Genomic DNA, 22,347 nt, shown 5'->3' on the forward strand with positions numbered 1-22,347 from the left:
AGAAAGAGGTTGCATGGAATATTTGGGTGGGGTCCTCAGGCAGGGCTGGCCTGTACAGAGGAGCCATCAGCAGCCCCTGATGTGTTTATGTGAACGGGCGGGACGTGGAGCTTGATCCCTTCAGGGTGTTCTGGGCTTTGCAGCTCACACAGTCCCTTCACAGATGCCTCATCAGTTCTCCTAACCACCCTCTGGGTAGGTATTGTTATTATCTCTATTTACAGATGAGGAACCAAACTCAGAGGTCCTGACTTCAATTCAGAGGTGTTGCTACCGACCTCATCATTTAGACAGACACAGACCTAAGCCAAGGAGAGCAGGCTGGCCCGGCCGCCTGCCAGAGGGGAGCTGGTGGGGCACAGGGCGGGGCAGAGGGCAGGCGCTGCTCCGGGCTGCTGATTGTTACCAGGTGGGAACAAAGCCTCTGGATTGTGAGAACTTTGGGTTTTTCCAGAGATGCTGGAAATCTGGATTTTTGAAATATAAAATCTCCCATTCTTGAATGATGACAACTAATTTAATTTCTTTTAAGATGTCTAGTGGGCTAAACAAAACACATTTTTGGGCTGGTCTGGGCTCCAGGTTGCCAGTTTGCAGATCTGGGCCTTAGGTCGTCTCCCCGATGCCAATAAAGCCCAGATAAAACCTTTCCCAACCCAACTGAATTTAAAAATTCAAATGCCCATGGGGTGGGTAAACACAGGAAGATTATTTATTAAGTGCCTATGTGTCAGACTTGGTTTTGGTAATATGAGATATAACTCAACAGAAGCAGACAAAGCCCCAGCCTCATGGAGCTGTTATTCTAATTAGAGGACATAACACCAAGATTAATCTATAAAATTTATAGTGTGGTTTCTTTTTGTTTTTTTTTGTTGTTGTTGTTGGTTTTTTTTTTTTTTTTTTGAGATGGAGTTTCTCTCTTGTTGCCCAGGCTGGAGTGCAATGGCATGATCTTGGCACACTGGAACCTCTGCCTTCTGGGTTCAAGCAATTCTCCTGCCTCAGCCTCCCAATTAACTGGGATTATAGGCATTCACCACCATGCCCGGCTAGTTTTTTTGTATTTTTAGTAGAGACGGGGTTTTTCCATGTTGGTCAGGCTTGTCTTGAACTCCCTACCTCAGGTGATCCACCCAGCTTGGCCTCCCAAAGTTCTGGGATTACAGGCGTGAGCCACTGGAATCCAGCCTATATAGTGTGTTAACAATCACTGCTAGGGAGAAAACTAAAGCCCAAAGGGGGTGAGAGGTTTTGTGTGAGTATTGCAATTTCAGATAAGGTGATCAGAGACAACCTTGCTGAGAAGGTGAAATGTGATAAAGCCCTGAAGGAGAGGAGGGAGGGGGTCCAGTAGCTATTTTAGGAAGAACACCCAGAAAGAGGGAATAGTGGGTACTAGATTGGCGCAAAAGTAATTGAGGGTTTTTGCCTTTACTTTTAAGGGCAAAAAACTCACAATTACTTTTGCAACCAACCTAATACAAAGATCCCGAGGCCCAAAGAAGAGTGCGGGATTGGTTGGGAAACAGGAAGGGAGTGAGAGGGCTTGGCTGAGTGAAGGGTGAGTAATAGCATTAGCAGTCAGAGAGGTAAGAGGAGTGGGGAGGGGGAAGTGAAAGGGCCCAGAGCCTTGGGTTTTCCTCCAAGATTGGAACCATTGGAGGAACAGGATTGTTCTTGCTGCTGAGTTGAGACTTAAATGTAGAGACGCAAGAGAGGAAGCAGGGAAATCCTTTGAGAGACTATTGCAGCAATGGTAGCTGGGATTAGTTAGGGTCGTGGCTGTGAAGGTAGTGAGAAATGATCAGAATACCTAGTTTGTAGCTAAACCCAGTGGTGTGCTGGCAAAGGTTTAACAGCTGGCTCTTGGGGAGTGGTGGCTGATTTCTGTGATGTAAATATTCCTATCATGGCTGACTTCAAGCTACCAACAGGATGTCAATCAGCTTACGAGGTTACCAAAACTTTAACTATTGGCTCTTGGGAGTCAAAATAGGTCAGTTTCAGCACACCACTGGGTAGGTCTAACAGGACCTACTGATGTGAGAGATGAGAGAAAGAGACCAAAGATGACGCCAAGATTTGGGCAATTGATAAAATGAAGTTGCCATTTATTTAGATGGGGAAGGATATATCGGGATTAGCTCTGGAGGAAAATATCAGAGATCTCAGTTTGGACATTCCAAGTTTGAGAAATCCATTACATCTTTTAATTTCAGACTGTTATGTTCCACACAGTCAATGGTCGTTTGGATCACACACGCATTTGCCACTCGATTGCTCTTCATTCCTTCTTGCGTCTCAGACTTTCAGACCGTTAAGTTCTATACAGTCAATGGTCATTTGGATCACACACGCATTTGTCACTCGATTGCTCTTCATTCCTTCTTGCGTCTCAGACTTTCCATCCCAGATCGTTTCCCTGCTGTGCGAAGAATAGAATTTCCCTTAGTGAGAATCAGCTGGTAGCAAACACATCTTTTTTTGTTGTTTTCTACTTTATTTTTATCATCTGAAAGCATCTGTTTTTCACTCTCATTGTTGAAATGTATTTTCACCGAGAAAAGAATTTTAGGTAGGCAGTTACTTTCCTTCAACATATTAAAAATTTATTTAAGATCATCTATCTTGGCCGGGCGTGGTGGCTCATGTCTGTAATCCCAGCACTTTGGGAGGCCATGGTGGGCAGATCACCTGAGGTCAGGAGCTCGAGACCAGCCTGGCCAACGTGGTGAAATCTCGTCTCTAAAAAAATTTTAAAAGTAAAAAAAAAAATAAGATAATCTGTCTTTAATATTGTTCTTTGCGTTTGGATTTACCCAAGTTTCAGTATAATGTGTCTGTTTATCCTGTTGGAGATTAATTTGTCTTTTTTTCTTTTTTTGAGACAGAGTCTCGCTCTGTCGACCAGGCTGGAGTGCAGTGGCTCTATCTCAGCTCACTACAATCTCTGCCTCCCGAGTTCAAGCAATTCTCCTGCCTCAGCTCCCTGGAGTAGCTGGGATTACAGGTGCACGCCACCACGCCCAGCTCATTTTTTGTATTTTAGTAGAGATGGGATTTCACTGTGTTGCCCAGGGTGGTCCCAAACTCCTGAGCTCAGGCGATCTGCCCACCTCGGCCTCCCAAAGTGCTGGGATTACAGGCCTGAGCCACCTCGTCCGGCCGAATTTGTCTTCTTAAATGTGAGATTTGTTTCTTTCATCAGTTCTGGAACATTCTCAGTTGTTATCTGTTTACATATTGCCTCTGACAATTTCTCTCTCTTGTGTTTCTGGGACCCTAATTAAACATATGTTGGTTCTTCTCACTCTGTCCTCTATGACTCTTTATGTCTCTTTTATCATTTCCATCCTATTGTTCCTCTGTGCTAAATTTCAGATAATTTCTTCTGTCTTCTAGTTTTGAATTCCCTCCAGCTGAGTCTTTTGAGCATTTATTTTTATTAATAGAATTTATTATTTCTAGAAGTTTGGTTTGGTTTTTTCCTAACTCTAAATCAAATGTTATAGTTTCTTATTTACTATAAAATTTTCAAGGATGACTTTGATTTCTCTAAGCATAGTAATCATAGTTGTTTTATACTGTGTCTGATCATTGTAAAGCGTAACGTTGTTACAGTTTAGTTTCTCTTGTCCGTTGCATCTTTGGGTTCTTATGCACGGTGTTTCTGGTATGTTTGCTTATTTTTATTTGTTTCCTGCTTATACTTGAAAAATAATTTGATGGGATAATTTTAAATCAAGGGAATGAGGGTGACTTCCTTCAGGAGAAGCTTTTTTTTTTTTTTTTTTGCTTTGTTTTTTGCTTTACCAATTGTGGCCAGTGCTGATCTAAAACCACCTGAAATCACGTGCAAGGAACTGAGGATCCTTGGACCACAGTGACATGAATTCTGCCTTCCTGTTGCCAGCCTGGTGTAATTTGGGTTCACCTTTACTCCAAGGGCTTTGTCCTTTGTGGTCCTTGCTTATGGAGGGGATGGGTATCTCTCCACTTTCTTCAAACCCTGAGCTTCTATTTCATTTTTTTTTTTCTTTATTTTTGAGACAGAGTCTTGCTTGTTGCCCCGGCTGGAGTGCAATGGTGTGATCTTGGCTCACTGCAGCCTCCACCTCCTGGGTTCAAGCAATCCTCCCACCTCAAACTCTCGAAGCTTGGATTACAGGTGTCTGCCACCACATCTGACTAATTTTATTTTTAGTAGAGATGGGTTTCACCATATTGGCCAGGCTGGTTTTGAACTCCAGATCTCTAGTGATCTGCCTACCTCAGCCTTCCAAAGTGCTGGGATTACAGGCGTGAGCCACCACACCCGCCTGGCCTGAGCTTTGATTTCTATCTTCTTTCCCTTGCAGGCATTGAAACAATAGTTCAGATTTACTAGGATCAATAGATATCCTCGGGCAAACCTTTCTTTTCCCTTTAATTTTGTCTGGTTGGTTGTTTCTCTCTTACTAACTGGCGTTAGTTCTTGTTTTTAAAGGAAAAAAAATTTTTTTAAATATATGTCAGTTTCACTTGTTTTCAGTGGTAGGTTTGGTCCAAATAAACTTGTCCACCATTAATAGAAATTGGGGAATCTCACTGAATGGTTTTGGAGTGGAGGAAGTGACACGATGTAAAATTATTCATGTTGATAAAAATATTTTACATTTGATTCACGTATTTAAAAAATGCTCAGCATCACTAATCATCAGGGAAATGCAAAGTAAGACCACAATGAGATATCACCTCACACCTATTAGAATGGCTGTTATCAAACACACACACACACAAAGACACACACACACAAAGACAAGAGATAACCAAAGTTGGTGAGGATGTGGAAAAAAGGAACCCTTAGGAATGTCAATTAGTACAACCATTACAGAAAGCAGCATGGAGATTCCTCAAAAACTTTAAAATGGAACTACCACATGACCCAGCAATCCACTACTGATACATATCCATAGGAAAGGAGATGGGTACGGTGGTCCCCACTTATCCATGGAGAATATTTTCCAAGATCCGCAGTGTGCTTCTGAAACAGCAGACAGTCCCAAACCCAACTGCTGTCAGTCTAAACACATTTCCGTTCCTCTTATACCCACAGATTTCATGCCTTTTCCATCTTAATTAAGTACTTATCATGCAAAGTGGCTGTAACTTCTGCAATTTGAGGTTTGACAACAAAACTAGCATGAATTTCTTTTTCCTTCGTCACAATTTCATACATAGAAGCTTCCCTCTTATCATAGATCTTAGCAACTTCAGCCTACAATACTTTCTTTTCTTTCTAAGTTGAAAACTTTCACCTTTTCACTTAGAGGAAGCACTCTGTGGCGTCTCTTTGGCATACTTGAATTGCCATCAGTACTCTTGTGCTCTGGGGCCATCGTTAAGTAAAATGAGGGTGGCTTGGACACTAGCGCTGCTGTACTGAGGCAGCTGATCTCATTACGGAGAGGGCTACCTAGTGTGGATATTCTGGACAAAGGGAGGATTCACATCTCCGGCAGGATGAAGCCGGAGAGTGTAGGATTTCATTACATTGCTCAGAACAGCACACTTTAAAACTTATGAATTGTCAGCCAGCCATGCTGGTTCACCCCTGTAGTACCAGGACTTTGGGAGGCCGAGGTGGGCAGATCACCTGAGGTTGGGAGTTCGAGACCATCCTGACCAATATGGTGAAAACCTGTCTCTACTAAAAATACAAAAAATTAGCCGGGCGTGGTAGCAGATGCCTGTAATCCCAGCTACTCAAGAGGCTGAGGCAGGAGAATCGCTTGAACCTGGGAGGTGGAGGTTGCAGTGAGCCAAGATCACACCACTGCACTCCAGCCTGGGTGACAGAGCGAGACTCCATCTTAAAAAAAAACAAAAACTTATGAATTGTCTATTTCTGTAATTTTCCATTTAATATTTTCAGGCCATTGTTGATGGTGGATAACTGAAACCAACAGAAAACAGAACTTTGGATAAGAAGGGACTACTGTATATCGAAGAGATATCTGCACTCCCATGTACATTGCAGCAATATTCACAGTAGCCAAGGTGGAATCAACCTAAGTGTCTATCGATTGACAAACAGATAAAGCAAATGTGCTGTGCATACACAGTGGAATATTATTCAGCCCAAAAGAAGAAGGAAACCTTGTCATTTGCATGAACATGGATGAATCTGGATGACACTATTTTTTTTTTTTTTTTAGAAAGAAAGAAAGAATGAAGAAGAGGAAGAAAAGGAAGAGAAAGAGAGAGAGAGAATGGGAGTATTGCTTTCTGCCCGGGCTAGAATGCAGTTTAGTAATGGGTATTAAAAACCTCTTTTATACCAATAATTATACTTAATGATGTAGACAGGAAGGAATAAGGGAAGAAAATAACAAACAAGCAGCCAACCAATATTTCATTTAAACCTATAAATGCTATGTGATTACTGAGGAGTGATTTATTTCCAATTATGTAATCGCTTTTGGAATAGGTGTGAGGTGGTAATGTATGTTTTGTGTATTTAAAGTGGAGAGTTCTATAAATGTTTATTAAGTTTACTTGTTCTGGGTCTGAGTTCAAGTCCTGGATGTCCTTGTTAATTTTCTGTCTCATTGATCTATAGAATCGTTAGCTCTTCTTGTTACATTGATCCTTTTGCCATTATGTAATGTCCTTCTTTGCCTCTTTTGATCTTCGTTGCCTCTTTTGATCTTCGTTGCTTTAAAGTCTATTTCATCAGAGGCGAGAATTGCATCTCCTGCTTTTTGTTTATTTGTTTATTTTTACTCTCTGTTTGGTTGGTAAATCTTCCTCCTTCTCTTTGTTTTGAGTCTTTGTGTATCATTGCATGTGAGATGGGTCTGGATGCAGCATACTGATGGGTTTTGGCTTTTTATCAAATTAGAATATATATAAGTTTAATACTGGCATTTGATGCTAGCTGGCTGTTTTGCCCATTAGTTAGTGTAAATTTTTCATTGTGTTAATGCTCTTTGCTTTTTGATATATTTTTGGAAAGGCTGATATTGGTTGTTCCTTTATATGTGTAGTGCTTCTTTCAGAAGCTCTTGTAAAGCAGGCCTGGTGGTGGTGAAGTCTCTAAGTACTTGTTTGTTTGCAAAAGATTTAATTTTTCCTTCGCTTATAAAGCTTAGTTTGGCTCGATATGAAATTCTGGGCTGGAAGTTCTTTTCTTTAAGGATGTTAAATATTGGTCCCCACTCTTTTCTGGCTTGTAGGGTTTCTGCTGAGAGATCTGCTGTAAGTCTGATAGGCTTCCCTTTGTGGGTAACCTGACCTTTCTCTCTGGCTGCCCTTAGTATTTTCTCCTTCATTTCAACCCTAATAAATCTGGCGATTATGTGCCTTGGGGTTGGTCTTCTTGAAGAATATCTTTGTGGTGTTCTCTATATTACCTGGAGTTGAATATTACCCTGCCTTGCCAGGTTGGGAAAGTTTTCCTGAATGATATCCTGAAGAGTATTTTCCAACTTGGATTCATTCTCTTCGTCACATTCAGGTACACCTATCAAACGTAAATTAGGTCTTTTCACATAGTCCCATATTTCCTGAAGACTTTGCTCATTCCTTTTCATCCTTTTTTCTGCATTCTTGTCTTCTCGTTTCATTTCACTGAGCTGGTCCTCGACTTCTGATATCCTTTCTTCTGCTTGATTAATTCGACTGTTTGTTTAAACTTGTGCATACTTCGCGGAGTTCTCGTGTTGTGTTTTTCAGCTCCATCAATTCATTTATATTCCTCTCTAAATTGTCCATTCTCGTTAACATTTCGTCAAACCTTTTTTCAAGGTTCTTCGTTTCTTTGCATTGGGTTAGAACAAGTTCTTTAAATTCACAGAAGTTTCTTATCACCCACCTTTTGAAACCTGCTTCTGTTATTGGAACACACTCGTTCTCCATTAAGCCTTGTTCCGTTACTGATGAGGAATTGTGATCCCCTGTAGAGGGAGAGGCATTCTGATTTTGAGTATTCTCTGCCTTTTTAGGCTGGTTTCTTCCCTTCATTATATATTTATCCCTCTATGGTCTTTGTAATTACTGACTTTCTAACTAGGTCTCTGAGCGGACGTCCAACTTGTTGATTCCCAGCGCTGAGATCTGAGCAATCCACTGCACCGGCCAAAACAGCGGTGTTAAGATTGATGGTGCTTTTCTGCCCGGGAATCTCCGGAATCTGCACCAAGAACTACCACGCTAAGGCGCCAGCAAAACCGCCGCACCGGCCACAAGAGTTGCCCTGGCGACCCATGGGGCTCCTCCGCTGGGGATCTCTTGGTCCGTGAGCAACAAATATTCATCTAAAGGTGTGGCATCCTCTCATTCTCTGCGCTTTCACTGGGAGCTACGAGCCCAAGCTGCTAGTGATCAGCCACTATGTTAAGTGAAATAAGACAGGCATATAAAAACAAATACCATGTGATTTCACTTATACGTGGAATCTAAAAACGTTGAACTCATAGAGGCAGAGAGCAGAATGGCAGTGACCAGGGGCTGGATGGGGGTGAAAGTGTTGGGGAGATGTTGATCGAAGGATACAACATTTCAGTTAGAGAGGAAGAGTTCAAGAGATCTATTGTACACGATGGTGACTGTAGTTAATAGCAATATATCATATACTGAAAGTTGCTAAGAGAATAGATTTTGTATTCTAACCACAAAAATGAGAAGTACATGAGATGATTTATATGTTAATTAGCTCAATTTAGCCATTCTACAATGTGTGTGTGTGTAATCAGATATATTTAGGGCTTAGAACATAATGTTTGTTATATATACACACACATTATGTTGTATACCATAATTATATATACTTTTTGTCAATTTAAAACATTTTTCAACACATCTGATTGGGTAGTGGTTGCATGGGTGTGTGTGTGTGTGTGTGTCTGTCAAAGTTTGTCAAACTGTATACTTCAAATGGGTACCTGTTACTCTATGCAAATTATAAGTTTTAAAAAATTGGGCCGGGTGCGGTGGCTTTCGCCTATAATCCCAGCACTTTGGGAGGCTGAGGTGGGCAGATCACGAGGTCAAGAGATTGAGACCATCCTGGTCAACATGGTGAAACCCTGTCTCTACTAAAAAATACAAAAATTAGCTGGGTGTGGTGGCACACGCCTTAGTCCCAGCTACTCGGGAGGCTGAGGCAGGAGAATCACTTGAACCCAGCAGGTGGAGGTTGTGGTGAGCCCAGATCATGCCATCGCACTCCAGCCTGGGCAACAAGAGTGAAACTCCATCTCAAAAAAAAAAACAAAAACAAAAATTGATTTAAAGAGTAAGAACTTGGCCGGGCGTGGTGGTTCACGCCTGTAATCCTAGCACTTTGGGAGGCTGAAGCGGGTGGATTGCTTGAGCTCAGGCATTCAAGACCAGCCTGGCCAACATGGTGAAACCCCATCTTCACTAAAAATACAAAAGTTACCCGGGCATGGTGGCCTGCACCGATAGTCCTAGCTACTTGGGAGGCTGAGGCAGGAGAATCACTTGAACCTGGGAGGCGGAGGTTGCAGTGAGCCGAGATCATGCCATTGCACTCCAACCTGGCTGACAGAGTGAGACTCCAACTCAGAAAAAACCCCAAAACCAGAAAGTAAGAACTCTTGCTTCTGGTGAAGAATGAATCATACAGTGGCAAGAAGCCCTGCCCTGGACCCTTGATGGGGAGTGTAAAGGCTGGTGGTGTTCACCATCCCAGCCACCTGTGGTGCCCAGAGTCTAATTACGGGTGGTGGGAAAGCCCCTTTTTATAAATGCAGTGTTAATGAGAGTGTGTAATTATTAAGATGGGTCAGTAGGTAGCACATGGCGTGGAGCTGTTTATCAGGATAGATCCAGGGCTAAATGGAAATGGGTCTGGGGGAACTGAGGAGCTCGACTTGGACATGGATGGGATAAACTCAGAGAAGCCTCTTAGAAAAGAAAGCCTTGTCTTACAAGAGGAGAAGGGGCCTGAATGCCTTGCTCCTGCTGCTTTTATGGGCAGACCTTGATAGAAGGGAGGGAAGGGAAGGGAACATAAAAGTGAAGATGGTGGGGGTACTAGGAGGCTGGGGGCATGTCCCAGGGATCAGAGTCCTTTTTCAGGTACCAGAATGTGCATGAGGGCACCAGGGCAGGACCTTTGATGGAGCAGGGAGGGTGCCAACCTCACTCTTGCTGGACTAGCAGGGGCTGCGTCTGCAGGTCCCCCACTCCCCACCAGCCTGGTTCTCCAGCTTCTCTTGTGGGATCTTGGGGGCCCCTGCCCCATGGGGCAATAAAAAAATATAAGACATGGATCTTTTTCTGGTGCTAGCAGTGTGGGTTTTGACAGGTTATTTAATCTGACTCTCAGTTTTCTTTAAAGTAGAAATAAAAATTAAAATGAGGCCATACATTAAGGTTCGTAACATATTGCCTGGCGCATAATAGCCAAGCATAATAGCATAATGCGTGGACATATATTAGTATTATTAATTGTGAGACAAAACTAATAACACAAGAGGAACAGCTGAGAGAATAATTCAGGACAGGATATAATTAGACATACTTTGAGGTGGCACAGACCAGACCAGCCTTTAGGCTTGGAAGCAAAGTAGGAAAGGAAATACAGAAAAACGTGCTGGCCAGGCACGGTGGTTCAGGCTTGTGATCCCAGCACTTTGGGAGGCCGAGGCAGGTAGACCACAAGATTCCAGGAGTTCAAGACCAGCCTGACCAACACAGTGAAGCCCCACCTCTACTAAAATACAACGGGTACGGTAGTGCACACCTGTAGTCCCAGCTACTTGGGAGGCTAAGGCAGGAGAATTGCTGAACCTGGGAGGAGGTTGCAATGAGCAGAGATCACGCCACTGCACTCCAGCCTAGGTGGCAGAGTGAGACTCCATCTCAAAAAAAAAAAAAAAAAAAAAAGTGGAGTTAATTCGTCACTCATGCATCCATTTCATATGTATTAAGGACCTACTACGAGTCCTTTCCTGCTTCATAGCACCACCAGTTGTGATGTGCTTAGGTTGATTTATGTGTTTGTTTATTCCTGCATTTTCCACTAGACCCAATGTCTCAGGAGGACAGGGATGATGTCTGTTTCATTCCCAGCTATACCCTCGGAGCTTACTATAGTACCACTCACATAGTAGGTGCTCAATAAATGTTTGTCAAGTGAATGCCAGGGCTGTGAAGGTGCTGGGATATACTGTAAGCCCTCATCGAGCTTTTAGTTTAAAGGGGGAGCCAGAGTAATTTAGATCACTCCTCTGAGGGCAGCTTGGGGAATCTCTGTGAGAGCAGAAGCTGTCAGGGAAGAGGCCTGAGTGACCAGGAAGGAAAGAGATGGGCGGTGCAGGGACCTGGCAGGGCTGGCACAGAGGCCCCCACAGGAGGGCTGCAGGGCACCCAAAGATGGGCTCAGGGGTCAAGGGAGAAAGGAAGACAAAGGGGTGCTTTCCTTGGTCAAATCAGGGCTGAATTTGGGGCTTAGAGGCTGGAAGGGAAACTCCTAGAAGAGAAGCTGGAGTGAGCGGGCTTTGAGCCACCTCCACGCCCACCCACCATGGGTCACCGTGGGCTCGGGATGAGGGATGGGGCCTGGCTCTGGGCAACAGGAGCTGGGGTAGAGTCAAGTTAAGACCAGGGCTCAGGACCGAAGGGCTCCAGGTGGCGCCTGTAGCTCTGCAAGGGCCTAATGGAGAGAAGAGTGATGCCAGAGAAGCGGCCAGAATGATTCAATCCCGCTGCAATGTGGCAGCTAATGAATTTCATATCCCCTCCCTGAGCTCAGCCGCTAGAGTAGCCCAAAGACAGAGGCGAGAAGCAGCAGAGAGCAAGGAGGAAGCAGAGTGAGCGGCGGGAGGGGAGGAAAGGGACAGCAGATGGAGGAATGAGAGAAGAGGGGAGGCTCAAAGGGAGGACGGAGAAAGGGAAGTCAGGGAGAGGAAACGAGGAGAAAGAGCTGAAGAGGGAGAGAGGGAGGAAGGAGGAGGAGGAGGAAGAAAGGAGGACGGAGGGAAGGTGTCTTGGGTCCACAGCAATCAGAGTGTAACAACCTCAGGAACCAAATTCCCCTTCACCCATCCTCCCCCTGAGTAGAGACAGCAACGGGAGCCCATCAGAAACGTGGATTTAGAGGTTGCTGGCACCCCTTATCTCTCTGGGTCTTTTCCTTCCTCTTTCTGCCCACACGTCCCCACATCTCCCCACCTCCCCTTTTTTTCCCTCTCTCCAGAACAAACAGGAGGGAGGGTGGCTGCCCGCCCAGAGAGCTACTGCATTCAGAAGGAGCCCAGCAGATGAGTAATCTAATGGCATACGAGTGCTGAGGACAGCACCTGCCCTTCACCCGGCACCTGTCTCTAATGAGCCCAAAGCTCTCCTCAAATCCAAGTTCCACTCAAGATGGAGGAGGCTCCTCTATCTTCCAATAAGGATCTAGGTATAAGAAAGAGCCTGAATTCCAGCATGAGAGAGGCAAGGTAGATGGAAGGAGGAACTTCCCAACAAGGCCATTTTGACTTGAAGTGCCAGACTGGCAACGACTGTGAGAATGAGGCATAGTGGGGAGGAGAGCCTTCGCTCTGGGTCTCTAAGAAAGCAGAGCTGTGACTGTCCTGGGCTGCCTTTCCCCAGGGCCCACACCACTTTGGTCACTCCACAGCCTTCCATGGGCCCTGGCCCCTGGAGCAGACAGTTGGGGCTGCCAGCCACCTTCCAAAACATGTTTTGCCTTTTTGCCTTCATTCTGTGGCTTGGCTCAATTGGGCTAGAAAGTTCTCCACACCTGCGCCGGGCCAAGATGGGATGCTCCATCGCTCGCATAACTGTTTCCAGCCCCAGAACCCTGCTCTGTCCCTGGAACAGCCTCCTGGAATGGGACAGCTGGCCCTGAGGTCCTGAGATTCGCAAGGGGCAGCTCCCAGGGACCCTGTGGGGAGGGCGCTGTGGCATGGAGGGTCTGGTCTTGCTGCTGCCTGGACCTGAGTCCCACCCCAGAGTTCCTCCCAAGAAAGGGCGCCTGGGACAGTCTCCCCAGGCATGGCTGGGGTGGCTGCATTAGCTCGCTGCAGAGAGGTGACTGGATGGAAGGGGCAGCGTTTATACCCAATAACTTGCTTCCCGAGCTCACAGCCTCTGCCCGGAGCTCTCTTGGCTAAATCTGCTGTTGATGATGCCAAGCCCAACATAAACACTAGAAGGAAACACAGTGTCTCTTGGCGTGGACGCCTCATGACAATGCCCTGGATCCTCCACTGTGCTGTTTCACCAGCCACAGCCATAACAAGTCTTTATCCTTTACTATGTACCTTTGGAGTCAGAGAGTCATTACGGGTCCTGGTGCCCTCAGAGCATCCTGTTTGTGTCGGCATTGCTGGAGGGGTTCAGGGAAAATCCAAAAGTGAGGGCATGCGAATGGAAGGCAGAGCGAGCATAGCAACAGAGGGGTCTGCTCAGGTGGGTCAGCTGCTGGGGGAATGGCGCTAAGAGAATTCCAGGGCAGGCTGGTGGCTGCACTCTCCGGAGAACCATGCCCAGGCATGGAGCAGGCATGACAGAAGATGGCTGTGGTCGCTCTCCCTCTGCCTCAGCCTAGGAGGGCTCAGGCAGTGGACAGACAGGGAACATTACTGGTGACATCCCGCAGTCACAGTTCCAAGCCTGGGAGGCTGGGGAGGGAGTACACGGACTGAGCAGGTTTTGATCTTGGTCTTTGCCTCTGGCTGGGTCCTTTGCCTATGGTGGGGCAGGAGTCGGGAGGCTCAGAGACTCAGAAGGCAGCCGGGGTGGGCAGACACGTGGCTCAGCCCCTGAGCCCTGTGATTTGGCTCTGAACAAGGCCAGGGCTGTGCGTGGGGGTTAGAATGAGGAGCCTGAAGAGGCCAAGAGGGAGAGCAGGCACCACTCCCCAAGCTGCAGGCCAACCAGTCATTTTTCCAGACTTGCCAAACAGAACAAAATAAAGGAGAAATACAAAGAAAGGAGGCCGAGGCTTGTGGGAGAAAGAGGGGAGTGGGCGAGGGTGGGTAACGCCTGCTAGAAGAGATGACGATTCTGTTATTTTAGTGCAAGCCACAGACCGGGCCTCAGGAGAACACCTTTCCAACCCAGTGTGACCCCAGGGCTAGCGTGGGCAGGGACAGTCCTATCATGTCTTGTTAACATGCACATACACACACACTCACAGCTCAGAGCCTGCAGATTACCATTCATTCTGAGAGCATTTATCAGGATAGGGTAGACAGTGTGAATCCCGGAGTCAGGCTGCCTGGGTTCAAATCCCAGCTTCGACACTTACTGTAACACCTTGACGCTTACTGACTGTGTGAGAACACTCTGCATTAGCATCCTCATCTGTAAAGTGGGGGTGGTATTAACAGCCCCTACTCCTGAGGTGGTTATGAGGATTAAATGAGTTATGCCCGGTAAAGCACATGCATGGCACATAGTAAGCACTCTGTAAGGGCTAGCTATTCTGACCATTATTATTTAATTATTTTCCAGGAGCTGGGTTTCTGCCCTGGAGTCCCTTCAATCACACAGGAAGTAGACATGGAAGCAAGCAGTAACTGTGCTGTGCAGAGCTGTGGCCTGAGGGAGCACAGTCAACAGCAAACTTACTCTGCCTGTGGGAACTGAGGAGAGTCTCACATAGGAGGTAACGTTTGAGTTGGGCCTTGCGGGATGAATAGGAGTTCTCTCAAATTGAGAATAAGAAAAAGAAGGACATCTGAACTCAGATTGAGCAAAGGCATAGAGGCATAAAAACCCAGGCAACCAGCTGGATGCAGTGGCTCACACCTATAATTCCAGCACTTTGGGAGGTCGAGGCAGGTGGATCATCTGAGTTCAGGAGTTTGAGACCAGCCTGGCCAACGTGGCATAACCTCGTCTCTACAAAAAATACAAAAAACAGCCAGTCATGGTAATGCACACCTGTAGTCCCAACTACTTGGGAGGCTGAGGTAGGAGAATCACTTGAACCTGGGAGGCGGAGGTTGCAGTGGGCTGAGATCATGCCATGGCTCTCCAGCCTTGGCGACAGAACGAGACTCTGTCTCAGAAACAGAACAAAACAAAAAACCCAGGGTACCAGGATCCCATGAGTCTGGTTCTCTGGTTCCACAGGAACCGAGAGGAAATGAGAATGGCAGGAAAGTCAGGTCAGGCTGCAGGGTCTCAAATGTCGTGCCAAGGCATTTGAATTTTATTCTATAAATACCTGAGAGACATTGCAAAATTTTAAGCAAGGGAATTACATGATCAAGTTTGTGTTTGGGGAAATAACACCCTTGTTGGGTCATGGAAAACAGATTAGAAGATGAGAAGGCTTCAGGAAAAAAATCAAAACAGGAGGATTTTGCAATGACTCAGACAAACACACTAAGAGGAGAAACTATTCTAGTGCTTCTCGCCTCACTGCCCAATTCCGCTGGGGCCAGAGTGCAGGATCCTGAGCGCCTACTGTGTGCCAGAACCACCTCGGTCTTGGGACTCCAAGCAGGAATCCGGTTTGGCACAGGCCCACGGGAGCTTGTGGATGAGGCAGACAGGAGGGCAGAGACAGGCAAGGAAGGGCCACGGTTCCTGGGAGCGTCATCCACGATGGGGCTGCCGCAGCAAACCAAGAGACCAGAGGTCAAAAAGGAGAGTGCTAAGCCGGTGCACACCTGTAATCCCAGCACTTTGGGAGGCCGAGGCGGGCGGATCACGAGGTCAGGAGATTGAGATCATCCTGGCTAAGATGGTGAAACCCTGTCTCTACTAAAAATACAAAAAATTTGCTGGGCGTGGTGGCAGGTGTCTATAGTCCCAGCTACTTGGGAGGCTGAGGCAGGAGAATCACTTGAACCTGGGAGGTGGTGGTTGTGGTGAGCTGAGATCATGCCACTGCACTCCAGCCTGGGAGATAGAGCGAGACTCCATCTCAAAAACAAACAAACAAACAAAAACAAAGAGGAGATTGCTGTCAGGAGAGCATCCTCGAAGATGGAACACCTGGGGGAAGAAGGGCTTTCTTTCTTTCTTTCTTTCTCTTTTTTTTTTTTTTGAGACAGAGTCTTATTCTGTCACTTAGGCTGGAGTGCAATGGTGTGGTCTCAGCTCACTGCAACCTCCGCCTCCCGGGTTCAAGTGATTCTCCCGCCTCCCGAGTAGCTGGGACTACAGGCGCATGCCACCACACCTGGCTAATGTTTAGTTCAGACAGCATTTCCCTATGTTGGCCAGGCTGGTATTGAACTCCTGACCTCGTGATCTGCCCTCCTCGGCCTCTCAAAGTGCTAGGATTACAGGCATGAGCCACCGCTTTCTAAACGGAAGGAGCAGTGGGCAAAGGCATGCAGAGGTGACATAGCTTGGAGTACTCTGGCTGCTGTGAGACAGTCACATGCTTGGAGTCTAGACTTTGAGAAACAGGTCTGAGAAGGTAAGCAGGAGACAGACCATGGAGCTTGGGCTGCATTCTACAGGTCTAATGATCAGCCAAAGGCACAGATCAGAATCACTCAGGACGACAGCCTTGAAAACGAACATAAATTTGAACCAGCATCTCTAGGGCTGAGGCTGCAGGCACTTTCAGGAACACTCAGGTGAATCTAACATGTACTGTGGGCCAAGAACAATGGTCATGGGGACAGGAAGCCATGCAAAGTGACCTAGTCAGATCTATGCCTTAGGAAGAGCCAGGTGAAGAGTGGAGTGCAGGGAGACCCATCAGGGCACCGTAGCAGTGGGCCAGGGTCTAGGGGAAAACAGTGCCATGACAGGAGAGAGGGGTCCGCTTTCAAGCCATCGAGGAAATAGAACCAACTGCACTTGGAGAGTCCGGGGCGTGGGGAGCGGGGTGAAGAGAGCAGTTGAAAGGAACTCCGTCTTTTAAGAAGGAGTAAGTAAAACCTAGATCAGTGGTTCTTAACAGTTTTAAGTGTTAAGATTTCTTTTCAACTTAAAAAAAAGTATGTGATGATAGTTGGACTTGTATGAATACATAATGATCAAAACGACATGAATTTACAGATGATTTTAAATGATTTGCATTTTATTCTTCACAACAGTATACATATGCACAAACAAGAACATCGTAGGAAGATGACCTGGGTTCAAATCTTATCTCGGCCTTTACTAGATTTGTGACCTTTAGAATGTAAACTGTCTGTGCCTTAGTCTCTCACCTGTTAAATGGGTATTATAGCAGTCCCTGTGCCTATAATAATTCTCAAGAGGCTTTATTCTCCTTACTGTTACTCAGTTTAGAGACACTGCTTGGTGCACATAGGATGTGGAGACCTTCATATGTGGGGGTCTCTGGCAGGGCTGCCTTGCTCCTGCCCCTCCTAGACCTTGTGACATATGGCATCACTGACCACACATATCCACAGATGGGCCATCGTCACAGGATGCAGCATGCCTGTATGAGGCAGTGTCCCTACCCAATCATCTATTACATGGAGCAGGATGGCATTTGGAAGCTTGCTCAGGATGATACCTGGAACCTGGATATCCGATCCAGGTGCTTGTGACTTGCTGTGACTTGTGACTTTTACAACATAAAATTAAGTTAGGCTGGGGTTTCAGGATAATGTGATTGGGAGATCCCAGAACCTAGGAGGATCTCACCTTGGAAGGCAAATGTCATCACCACTCACTCGAGCCTGGCTTCTGGAAGACCTGGGGAAGCCCAGAGCAGGGCTTACCGAGCAGCCTCAGGCCAGTGCTGTCTGCTAACACCAGCTGCCGGGGTAACCTTTGCGCTTAGGCCTAAACACCTCGTCTATAGCATTTGTGTATCAGCACCCTCATTCCGGCCGGGTGTCGACAGCCCTCTCTCTGCAGGACTGCTCAGATGGTCCACAAGCTGACAACCCCCCAACAGGATCACGGACAATTCACAGAGAGAGATTTAGGGGTTCTCCGGTCCGGCTGTGCTCACTGTGTGGCTGACAGGTTAAGTTTTATTTCTTCCTCCACCGCCTTTGCCCTGTCCCTTCCTCTCGTCGAAACAAGCAGATCAGATCTGTGGGGTGGCAGGAAGCGGAAGCCACCTGCAATTGACTTTGGCTTCATTTTCTACAAGCCTAGGTTCGTAGGGGCTTCTGGGCATAGAGACAGTGTCTTGGCCAGAAGAAAGGGGAACACAGCCAGAAAAGAAAAGGGCCCCTGGCTTTAATGTGCAAGTAAAAGGGGTTGAGCTGGGGGAGGGGCCTGAGAGAGGGAATCAGTGAGCCTGCCCCTGGCAGAGTGCCAGGCAGCCAGCATGTTTCCAGAGAGGAAATAGCCCTGCAGAAATTTCCTGTCCCCTACATGCAGCCCAGGAAGTGTTGGAGGGCTGCTCACCCAGAGGGGCCTTGTGGGATGGAGGGTGTGCCCCACAGCGGTATTAACCAGGAGCCATGTGCATGCCCTCCTCACAGACACCCTCCATCCCAGTTGGGGCTGGCACTGCATAAACCTGCCTCAAGCTGCTGGGCAGCCCCCCACGGGCACCAAGAAGGACTGAGATGGAGAGTTCCACTGTGCCAGTGAAATGAGCACTTGGATCTGGAAATTCGGGAAGTGAAATGATGGGATAAAGGTGTATTTCTGTCCCTGCTGAGCTGATGGACTGCAGCAAATACCTGACATGTAAAAGGCGAGAACTGAGGCTCAGGGAGGGCGTGTGGATAGGCCAAGGCCACCTGGTTAGCATGCAGAGGAGGCAGAGCCAGGCCTGCAACCACGTTTGTGAGACTCCAAGTCCGGCGCTGCCTACCTTAAAAATGAGGAGCCCAAATGTCCGCCAAAAGAGTCTGCTCAAATACATAAATAGTGGGAGCTGGGGGCAGAGAAAGAGAGAAGAGAGAATGTACCGTAAGTGCCAATATGATCATCTTCAGAATATACCTGTACCACCAAGTGAAAATAAAAGTGCATAGCTGCTTATTTGTTACTTGTATGTGCATTAAATAGATCCGTGAGGACATAAGAAATGGGCACACAGTCTTCTGAGGGAAACTGAGTGTTGAGGAGACAGGTAAAGGAAAAGAATTTTTCCCTGTGCAGCCTCTTATACCTCTTAGATTTTCAATCAAGAGAATGTATTACCTATTCAAAAAATAATAACCTTTTTTAAAAAAACAGAGCGACAGAGAATCTTCTTGTTCAACCCTCTTAAATTCAATGAAACAGACCCCCACTGAGCACCCAGGGTGTGCCAAGCCGTTGGTGGCAGCTGTGGGTTATACCATGATGAACAGGATGCTGTCTCTGCCCGCCAGGGGCCCACTCACCCCAGGCAACCCAGGCCCCCCAGGCTGGAGGGTGGGATGGCTGCCGCAGGACTCCCACAACTTCTCCCCGTTACACATTTGCCCAGACCCCAGCCACCCTGGACTGGGAGCCTCAACCAGGGTGAGGGTCTGTCCAGGGCCAGCCTCTGTGGGTGCTGGTGACCGCTGGGCAGTCTGAGCCAAACTCTTCAGACCCACACTGCTCCTTCCCGGCAGTCTCAGGACTGGCCACAGGGGAGCTTGAGTACCACCCTCCTGTGCTTCTATGGAAAGAGTATTACACAATCCTGTCCTTTCTTCTCTTGCTTTAAGCACTCACTGCTTGTAACCAAGGCAGCAGTAACTGTGAAGGTCAAAGAAATGGTGAGCCCCAGACGGATTTCAGTCTGGATGGGAAATGTGAGCAGGTCCTGACTCTGCAAATGCAGCTGAAACCCACCACCCTGGAGACCCCTCCGTCTACTGCCTGGCCTTCCCTGCATTCTGCCTCCTAACCATGCTGCCCCTAGCCCTCTCCTAGCACCAGGCAGCAGCAGCAGCAGCAACGGGCATTGGACTTCTCACTACAAGCCCCAGCATGCCCATCCTGTGCCTGGGACTGTCCTCTAGTCACACCAGCAAGAGATAAATACCTCCCCTGGGTTGAAGCCACACCACTGGTGTCCCCGAGACTCTAGAGTAAAGGAGGCTCTTCCTGGAGGATCCACATAGCCCCAGGGTGCATGAAGCCAGTGAATCACAAAATACCCCCTGCCATTGCTTCCAGTGATTCTCGTGTTGTCTTGGATATACTCTGGGAGGGAGATGGGGCGGGGTTATTAGTACAGATGAGAAAACCAAGGCTCAGGTTCTGAGACCTGCTCACCAGGTAGCCAGAGAACAGCAGAGTTGACATCTTCATCCAGGTTTCCTGGCCCGAAACCTTATACTCTCCCTTCACAGTATTGTTGGAAGAGCACTGAGAGGTCATTTGGTACAATCTCATGTTTTACAAATGGTAAACTGAGGTCAGAGAGGGAGAGGGACATCTTCAAGGTCACACAGCATGGAGCAGGGCAAAGCCAGTCCCAAGAACCTGGCCCTCTGTCTCCCAGGATGGCGGCTGTGTGGAACTGGGAAGTGCTTGACCAATCTAAAGGCGTTCAAATCCATTTTTTTTTTAAACCAATGCTTCAAAATATACCAATAGGGTTTGCGGGAGTGGAGAACACAGAAGAAACACAGTGGCCATGAGTCGGTAGTTGTTGAAGCTAGGTATTAGGTAATGGGGATAGTAATACTATCCTGTGTAAATATGTGTATGTTTTTGACATTTCCACAAAACTTCAAATATATTAATGTGCTGTCAAAAAAAATATTAGGTACTCAAGTCATATTAGATCCACAGGCCACTGTTTAGCAAACTCTACTTTAGACCCTCCTGAATATGCTGCTGGCCATGTCTATGCTTCCTTCCAGTTCTCTCTGCATAGCGTGGGATGAGGGAGATAGGAGAGGGCAGAAGGGAGGTAACTGGCTTGGGCAGGGCTTGGAAGTTGGCCATCCATTCCCAAGAGTGTAGACTCGGGATTTGGATCTCATACAAATGGATACAGGTGACACCCCACCCCTGCCCACACGCCACACTCCTTACGATCTGTCCGTCCCCCTGGCACTCTACCCATCCTCCCTGCACCTCACTGTACTTTGCTCACCTTATTATTTTTTGAGACAGGGTCTCGCTCTGTGACCCAGGCTGGACTATAATGGCGTAATCACAGCTTATCGAAGCCTTGGTCTCCTGGCCTCAAGTGCTCGCACCTCAGTCTCCTAAGTACGGGGAATCACAGGTGCATACCACCACGCCCAGCTAATTTTTAAATTATTTGTACAGATGGGGTCCCACTATGTGGCACAGGCTGGTCTTGAACTCCTGGGCTCAACTGATCTTCTGCCTTGGCCTCCCATAGTGCTGGGATTACTGACATGAGTCTCCGTGCCCAGTCATTGCACTCTATCATCTACCACCCACCATACCAAGGGAAACAAGCAAATCTGGGGTCTGATGTTCCCGGCCTGCAGAATAGGCCATATCCCATCTGGATGGGAAATGAAGTTCCTGAGCAGCCTGGCACAGCCACGGTTAACGTGAACCCGGAGGAAAGGAAGTTCCTGAGCAGCCTGGCACAGCCACGGTTAACGTGAACCCGGAGGAAATGAAGTTCCTGAGCAGCCTGGCACAGCCACGGTTAACGTGAACCCGGAGGAAAGGAAGTTCCTGAGCAGCCTGGCACAGCCACGGTTAACGTGAACCCGGAGGAAAGGAAGTTCCTGAGCAGCCTGGCACAGCCACGGTTAACGTGAACCCAGAGGAAATGAAGTTCCTGAGCAGCCTGGCACAGCCACGGTTAACGTGAACCCGGAGGAAAGGAAGCTCCTGAGCAGCCTGGCACAGCCACGGTTAACGTGACTCTGGAGGAAATGAAGTTCCTGAGCAGCCTGGCACAGCCACGGTTAATGTGAACCTGGAGAGGAGCCGTGCTGTCTTCCAGCAAGACCTCACCAACAGGGTGTGAAGCCATGAGATTTGGAGATTTGGAGATTTGGAGTGGAAGGGGGTTGGAGAAAGGTGTGGCTTTTATTTTTCCTTCTCCTTTTCTTTCTTTCCTTTCTTTTTTTTCTTTTTTTTCTTTTTGAGACGGAGTCTCACTCTATTACCCAGGCTAGAGTACAGTGGTGCTATCTCAGCTCACTGCAACCTCCACCTCCCGGGTTCAAGCGATTCTCCTGCCTCAGCCTCCCTAGTAGCTGGGATTGCAGGCACCCGCCACCATGCCCAGCTAATTTTTTGGTATTTTTAGTAGACGGGTTTCACCATGTTGGCCAGACTGGTCTCGAACTCCTGACTTCCGGTGATCCACCTGCCTCTGCCTCCCAAAGTACTGGGATTACAGGTGTGAGACACCGCATCCGGCCATGGCAGGAAGTTCTGAGGGACATCTACTTATCTGCAAGTGTGTTGTGCTTTCTTAACTGAGGAGCACTGGTAGAGGATTGTTATTAGAGGTAACAGTGTTACTTGAATGGGTCTTCTGGGATGCCGATGTGCACAGGAGAGATTTGG

The sequence above is a fragment of the Aotus nancymaae genome, unplaced genomic scaffold (assembly GCF_030222135.1).
Source record: "Aotus nancymaae isolate 86718 unplaced genomic scaffold, 86718_ANA_hifiasm-v0.15.2.pri h1tg000039l, whole genome shotgun sequence".
Lineage (NCBI taxonomy): Eukaryota > Metazoa > Chordata > Mammalia > Primates > Aotidae > Aotus > Aotus nancymaae.